Source organism: Pinus tabuliformis, chromosome 1_2, assembly GCF_031772625.1.
Source record: "Pinus tabuliformis cultivar Carrire ecotype Pingquan chromosome 1_2, CPIR1, whole genome shotgun sequence".
NCBI lineage: Eukaryota > Viridiplantae > Streptophyta > Pinopsida > Pinales > Pinaceae > Pinus > Pinus tabuliformis.
The window spans coordinates 1044881442-1044889459 of record NC_142298.1 but is presented as its reverse complement, the minus strand read 5'-3'; positions in this window follow the sequence as shown (position 1 = coordinate 1044889459).

Sequence of the window (8018 nt, the reverse complement as noted above, 5' to 3'; positions counted from 1 at the left end):
ATCTTTGTTTAGTCACACTATCCTTTGCAAATTGGTGACTAAAACAGGAAATTTCTGGAAAACATTCCTTCAAATATGCATTTGCATCTCCCAATCCATAATAACTGTTACAGAACTAAGAGAGGTTTTTGTACATAAGGATGTTATAAACAAAAACCTCTTTCATTTTTTGAAAATTCGTTCTCAGAGTTTTGTAAACCATGTTTGAATTTACTTTATTACATCATTTTAATCATGTTTAAATGCATGATTAACTAAATCAACTAGCTAGTTTAAATGTTAATGACATGTAATCGATTAGAGGATCCTGCAATGGCGCACTAAGGAACTAGGGTTCCTGTCAAAACCATCCACGGCGCACAGTCTGAACTTGCAGCTTTTCAAGCTCAGACAAAAACATTGTCAGCACTGGCACTGTAATACTAAGCGCAAAGCATAATGAACAGTCCATTGGGGGAGCCATCAACACCTCCCCCCAAAAATAACAGTAAGGAAAACCCAACTGAGAGCAGAACAAAGAATGCAGAGAAGCCTGAGGCATGGCTGGCGTAGCAGAAGGAGAAGAATGAACAAGAAGATCTAGAACAAGAGACATCGGACAAACAAGCAACATCTGGAAAACCTAAGAAAGCCTCATCGCCTACATGCAAACCCATTGCCACAAAAAGGCCCAAGATAGAGTTGCCTAGTCATAGAATCAATGTGCAAATATAATATATGAAAGATCATGCCCTGATTGGCAAGTTCATAGGTTTCTGGACGATTGAAAAAGCCCTGCAAGGCTCGAGAATCTCAAAATGGAAGCCCAAAGGTCATGTAACTCTATAGCTGGGCCCTAAGGGCTTCTTCACAGCCACTTTTAACTGCCTTGAAGATAGAAACAGGGTTCTGGATGGAGGACCCTACTTCTTCAATGTAGCAGGCCTTTATCTATGAGACTGGCTCGAAAGATTTAAGCCTGACAAAGAAGACTTCAGTTGGGCGCCAGTATGGATCCGCATGTACTCGCTTCCACTGGAATACTGGGACAAGGATTCACTAAAAGCCATTGGCAATGGCTTAGGCGAGTTCATAAAGGCTACGAAAGAAACTAAGCTTCGAAGATATACTTCTTATGCACAGATCTGTGTCTGCATGAAGCTGGGCCATGCACTACCAGACACGATAAGTCTTCTGCACGATGACTTTGAATGGATTCAACCCCTTGATTATGAACATGTACCCTTCCGTTGCAGGCGATGCCATGCCCACGGCCACCTCTTTCGTGACTGTCCCTTAAACATGCCGCCTAAAAACATAGAAACTGGAAATAAGTATGATCCCGAAGGATTCACCAAGGTAGCCAGCCGGAAAAGGCATACTAAAAAACCTCCCTCAGCACCTAAAAGCATGGTGCTAGCTTCTGATTTTCCATCCTCAAGCAACAACTTTGATATTCTAACAAATCTAGAACAGCCTGAATTGAATATGCCCATGCCAGCAAAGCTAAGCTCAGATCCACCCACTCATATATCCACCACTCCTCTCCACTCTAAAACCAATCATCCTTCGAATGCCATCTCCTCTGAAAAGCCTGCCTCAGATCTGCATCTCAACACCAACCTTGTTCAGAACAAAGCACCATGGTCCGATAAGATTATGGATATTGATGATACTCAGGCAGAACCTTCTCAGTCACTCACCCACCAGGAAGGAGACAATAAGCAAAGCTTATTGGAAGAAGAACCAGAAAGCTTTAATCTCAGGGAAGTAGACATTTTTAGTCTAGAGCAAGCCTGCAAAAGGAAAGAGTTCGACACAATACTGGAAAGACAACTGGAAAATTTGGAAGTAGTGCTCACACGAGTGCATCATTATAACACTCTGGGCATACAGCAAGGAGGCTGATGGGATGGGAAACATATCATTAAAGAGGGGAAGAAAAGAGGCAGAAAGACAGATCTACAACGTACCATTTTAATTGGGGAAATGCTAGTGGAATCGGGAAGATGCTCCAAGTTGACCAAACATTATCGATCCTTACCTACCAGTCAACCATGAAGCTAATCTCATGGAATGTAAGAGGACTTAATGGTCCCGGGAAGTACAGAATGTTGAAGAACATGATTCAGAAAGAACAACCATACATTGTATTCATGCAAGAAACAAAATGTAGCACTAGCACTTTAGAATCCATATTATCCAAAGCCTGGGCAGTATGTCAAACAATAATAGTAGATGCAACAGGTGCCTCGAGAGGGTTAGCCATAGCATGGAATACTTAGCATATTACCTTAACAAATTTCTATGCTTCACACCACTTCATACATGAAATGTTCCACCTGATCGGCACCAATATACATGGGCATTTAACCAATGTCTACTTCCCATAAGAAAGTACACAAAAACTTAAGCAATTAGAAACATTGGAAATTCTTAATGCTCCAAGAACTCATCCACTTTGGTTAACCGGTGGAGACTTCAATATGATCACACGGCTGGAGGAAAATTTGGGGGGCAGAAGAAAACTGGAAAAAGAAAGAAATGACATCAAAGTCTATATTCAACACAATAGACTAACAGACTTACCTTTTGACAATGGCATCTTTACCTGGAACAACAAGAGAGCCAGCCCTCAACCAATAGCATCCAGGTTGGATAGATTTCTAATTTCAGACAACTTCGTCCATCTTGATGGAGATATCTGTGCCTCAATCCTTCCCCTAGCTGGATCGGATCATTGGCCCATCTCTCTGCAATGGAAAAATCCTGGAAACTCAAACAGAAGACCTTTCAAGTTTGAAGCTTTTTGGCTCACTCACCCTGAGTTCAATACTGTGGTAAAAACAGCGTGGGAAAGTTTCATTCCCAATGGGGGCTCTCTCATGTACCAATTCCAACAAAGATTGAAGCATATCAAAAAACAAATCAAAACCTAGAACTATACCATCTTTGGCAACATCCTTCAAGAGAAAAAACCTATTGAGCAGAGCATGGCAGAGCTACAGCAAAAGATCATCCTAGAAGGCAGAATAGAGGAGCATGCCAGACAAGAACAAATACTACTAACACAACTAGATGAAAGAGGCAGACAAGAGGAACTACTATGGAGACAGAAGTCAAAATCAGATGGTTAAAAGAATGGGAACGAAATACCAAAATTTTTAATCGTACAACCATACAAAGAAGAATGAACAATACAATCTCTCACATTCAAAACTCACAGGGAAACAAAATGGATAAACAGGAAGACATAGAGAGAGAGCTTACAAATCACTTCAAAACTATTCATCAAGAGCAGCCCAAAGATAGACAGCATGCAACCAATGAGATACTCAAGCATATTCCTAAACTCATCACGGAGGATCATAATCAATTATTGTTAAGACCAGTCACCATCATGGAGGTCGAGGAGGCTTCAAATCAACTGAAGGCTGGGAAAGCATCGGGACCTGACGGCTTCACATCCAACTTTTACCACCACTTTTGGGATCTAATCAAAATAGATGTCTGGAATGTGGTAGAAGAATCTAGAGCCATGCATTGGTTACTGCCTTCGCTCAATGAAAATTTTATCGCCCTTATTCCTAAAGTAGCGCAACCAAGCACTCCGGAGAAGTTCAGGCCCATTTCCCTCTGCAATGTCATCTATAAGATTATCTCAAAAGTCATAGCCAATTGCCTCAAAGCACTCCTCCCTCTTCTCATCTCCCCAGAGTAATCTGGGTATGTAGAAGGTCACTAAATTCTGGATGGCATTATTCTCACTCATGAAACCATCCACTCTCTCAAGAAAAACAAACAGGTAGGTATGCTGTTGAAAATTGACCTTTCCAAAGCCTTTGATAAACTCAGTTGGACATATGAAAAGAAGATGCTAATAGCCTTTGGTTTCAGCCCGACCTGGGTTAGATGGATAATGACCCTTGTTTCCTCCCCACTTTGCTCTGTTCTTGTCAATGGAATCCCCTCTAAACCGTACCACCCATCAAGAGGAATTCGTCAAGGGGACCCTTTGTCCCCCTTTCTTTTCATCATTATGGCTGAGGGTCTAGGCTGTCTCATAAAGCATTCTGTTCTTTCCCATGACCTTAGAGGTCTCTCTGTCCATGGCTCCCCTGCTATCACACATCAACAATTTGTTGATGACAATATTCTCTTTGGTCATCCTTCTGTTATTGAAGCCAGAACCTTTAAAGCACTTTTAGATACATTCTCAGAAGCTTCTGGCACCACCATAAATACGACCAAATCTCAAATTTTTTTCTTCAACACTCCTATTCCCACTCAAAGAATCATTGCTCGAATCATTGGATTCCCTCAAGCCAAGCTTCCTTCTCAGTATTTAGGAGCCCCTCTCATAGATTCCGCTTTAAAGCATGCTTCCTGGCAACTACTCTTAGAGAAAATGGAATGTCGGCTCCAGTCTTGGACTTATAGAACTCTCAACATGGCAAGTAGATTAGTCTTGATCAAAGCAGTCCTACAATCTATGCCCCTCTATTTTTTCTCAGTACTCGCTGCACCAAAATGGGTGCTGAAGAGAATTAGGAATCTGCAACACAATTTCTTATGGGGTTCTACAGGAGAAAACAGAAAATGGGCTTTAGTCAAATGGGAAAAAGTCTGCAAGCCTAAAAAGTAGGGGGGTCTAGGCCTACATGATCCACAAAACAACAATATTTTGATGGGAGCGCGGATTTGGTGGCAATGGGTCTCCGGCCCACAGAAGCCATGGGCGCAATTATGGATAGCAAAGTATGCAAATAACCGACCACAACAAGACCTCATCAGGATAACTACCATGCCTACAGGATCCCTCATTTGGAACGCGACCAAGCAACACAAAGAGATCATCCATCAGCATAGCTTCTGGGAGATAAGGGACAGGAGGACAACCCGTTTTTGGACGGATTCTTGGCAATAGAGACCCAAAATTGTAGCACTCTTACCAGGCACAAATCATAATGGAAATGACATTAACCAGGAGAACAAGGTTGCACATTACTGGACTCTAATTACTACACAGGGATTCAGGCAAGGGAAACCATTGGAGTAAATAGCACAGCAAGAATCGGAAGCTTATAGCATGGAACTACACAAAGAGCTTACCAACGGGAAAATCAAAGTCAATATAGGTAGCGATGTTCTAAGATGGGGTTATACACTGAAAGGAACATACACCACCAAAGAAGCTTACCAGATAATGTCTCAATCTCAGGAACTAATTGATCCTACTTGGAATTGTATATGGACTACTAGGATCTGGCCCAAAGTCTCCACCTTCGTCTGGTTGCTGTATCATCAAAGAATTCTCACATGGGACAACTTAATCAAACAAGGATTTCATGGTCCTTCTTATTGTCCCAACCGTCAAAACAATGAAGAAACCATTCAGCACCTCATGGACTCATGCAACATGGCCAACCAGCTCTCGGAAAAGCTCACTTTCAAATGCCAGAGACCCTGCAAACTTCTTGGGGATATTAGAAGCACTATTAGCAACTGGTCCCCAGAGCCCTATAATAGAAAAGTTCTTAATAAGTTGTGGACCATCTTGCTAGGTCTCCTTCTTTGGACAATCTAGAAGGAAATAAATAAATGAATTTTCAAAAATCAACAAACCTCCTTAGAAATCATATGGAATAACCTATGTTAGAACATCAAGGAAACTCTTGCTTTGCATCAATGGACAACTGAGGACTTTCCGACACAGCCTCAAGAACTAAGAATATGGGCTAACTGGAATATACAGCTCCCACAAGCACAACTGAACTCCAACAGACCCCATAATGCAACCAGGCAACTTTCACATTGGATACACCCCCCAAAGAGAGTGATTAAGCTAAATTTTGATGGCGCCTCCAAGGGAAACCTAGGCAAAGCAAGCTTCGGAGGTATATTCAGGAATCATGAGGGCAAACCCCTACTACTGTACTATGGATCCATAGGATGGGACACGAACAACTCTGCGGAATTGGAAGGATTGTGGCAAGGTATGAAGCTAGCTGATCAACACAATTTTTATCCCATCCTTATAGAAGGGGACACTCAAATCCTTCTCAACATGGCCACTCTAATCCAACAAGGAAGCACGGCTTCGCGAGTTGCCCAAAGCTGGAGATTATCGGCTAGGCTTGAAACTATAGAGAAATGAACAAAAGACAGGAGAGCAATAATTTTTATTCACATCAAAAGGAACAGTAACAAAATTGTTGATCTCCTAGCAAACATTGGGGCCAATCAGGACCATATCCTACATTATGGCCTTCTCAACATCATCGATGATGACAATCAACTGCAAATTTGCACTAACCTGGTGCACAAGGAAGCTCAACCCCCAGATGCGGGTGGCAATTAAGGCATTTAAGGCTATGGTATGGGGCAACGGCGGGCAAGATGGCCACTTGGCCCCCTGCAACCATTCCAAGTCCAGCTTCATTAATCCTCATGGCACCTCACAGGTGACATTTAATGCCTGCTCTTGCCATGGCAAAATCATCAACTGCATGACCATGGCTCCGGTGATTCACTCGATCATTCTCCCCTGTTTCATTGTGCATGCCCTCCGCAGGCGGAAGCGTCAACTGAGAAAACCAGCACGGGACGCAGATGCTGGCTTGTTTGCTGTCTGGATTTGGGTAATGGCTTCCACCATTCCCATACTAACTTTTTCTCTTTTGCTCAGTACTCTGGCTTCCACCATTCCCCTCAGCACTCTGTAAATTCCACTCAGCATTCCTCTGTCATCTCTTCTTCCGCCCCCCTGACTCTGCAACTGCGCCTACCTCCACCATGGTCCACCACCGCATGTGCAGCGGTCGCGGTGGCATGTATGGTGGTAGCTCCATCTCCTTTGCTTTACACAGCCACAATTCGGTTTCCCCTACCTCCTCTGCTGAAAATCCCTGCCTGTTCAGTGCTGCTGGTCATTATCCGAACACCAGAAGTGGTAGAGGCAGAGCCTGCCTCCATTGCTCCAGACATGACGAGGCATCTATGTGCATTACTACCTTCCTTCTGCCTCTGCATCATGTCCCCCACACGACACAGTTCCGGTTCCGGAGCTCCATGAATTGCCCGGTCATAGTCGCCACCATCTCCATCTGCATTTCTGAAGAGCTTGAGCCGCAAATACCCATGACTACTTCCCTAGAAGAGACGAACAGAGCCGGTCCAAGCCGGCACAGAGATAACATTGACGAGCTGAATGGTAATGGAGGTCGGCATAGAAGACATGGAAAAGCCATTGTTGGCAGCTCGCATGATGCTTTAGGCATTCCTAGTGACACGCGGGCAGTGGACAGCCGTCTAGAGAACACATCGCGCCAGCAGGATGCAGATGGTAGCAGGGAGGGAGGTTGTTAGGCTGAGGGACGTGGAGAGGCGGACAACCGAGATGACTGGGCATGTCTTTTCGTGGAGGAACCCTCTCCGGATGACCTAGCACCGTATGTCACACCTGACAGGTGGCAATTCACTTAGTTCTGTTTTTTTTTCTGTCTTGCTTTTTTGTCCTCAAGGAAATTTGATGGCTGAGCGGTCCAGTCAGGAAAATTTGTGGTTTTTCTGGGTGGTTTTACACGTTTTCAGGTTGGTTTTGTTGTTAGCTGATAGGTTGGTTTATTCAGGAACTTGTGGGTTAATTTTTGGTTGTTTAATGGATTGGTTTCCCCTTTGTAGGGGCAGTCTCAGACATTTTTCATGGTTGTGTGCTAATTAAGGCCGGAACCGTCTACGGCCAGGCTACTATGTAACTTTTTTGTATTATAACAATAGACTAACGTTATTTAGAAAAAAAAAAACTAAATCAACTAGCTAATGGAACTTAAATTACATTTTGAGGGCGCATTTACTCTCGCAGACCCATTTATTATTTCTAAACTATTAATACCTATTATATCAGCAAATTTAAATTATCAAAACTAATCATGTTACAAAAGTTCGCTTAATGAATTCGAGTTGAGTGTCTAACTTGAGTCATTTAGAGTGTCTCCTACATTATAGGAGCCTTGGTTGAGTTTATCTTGAGTTGTAAT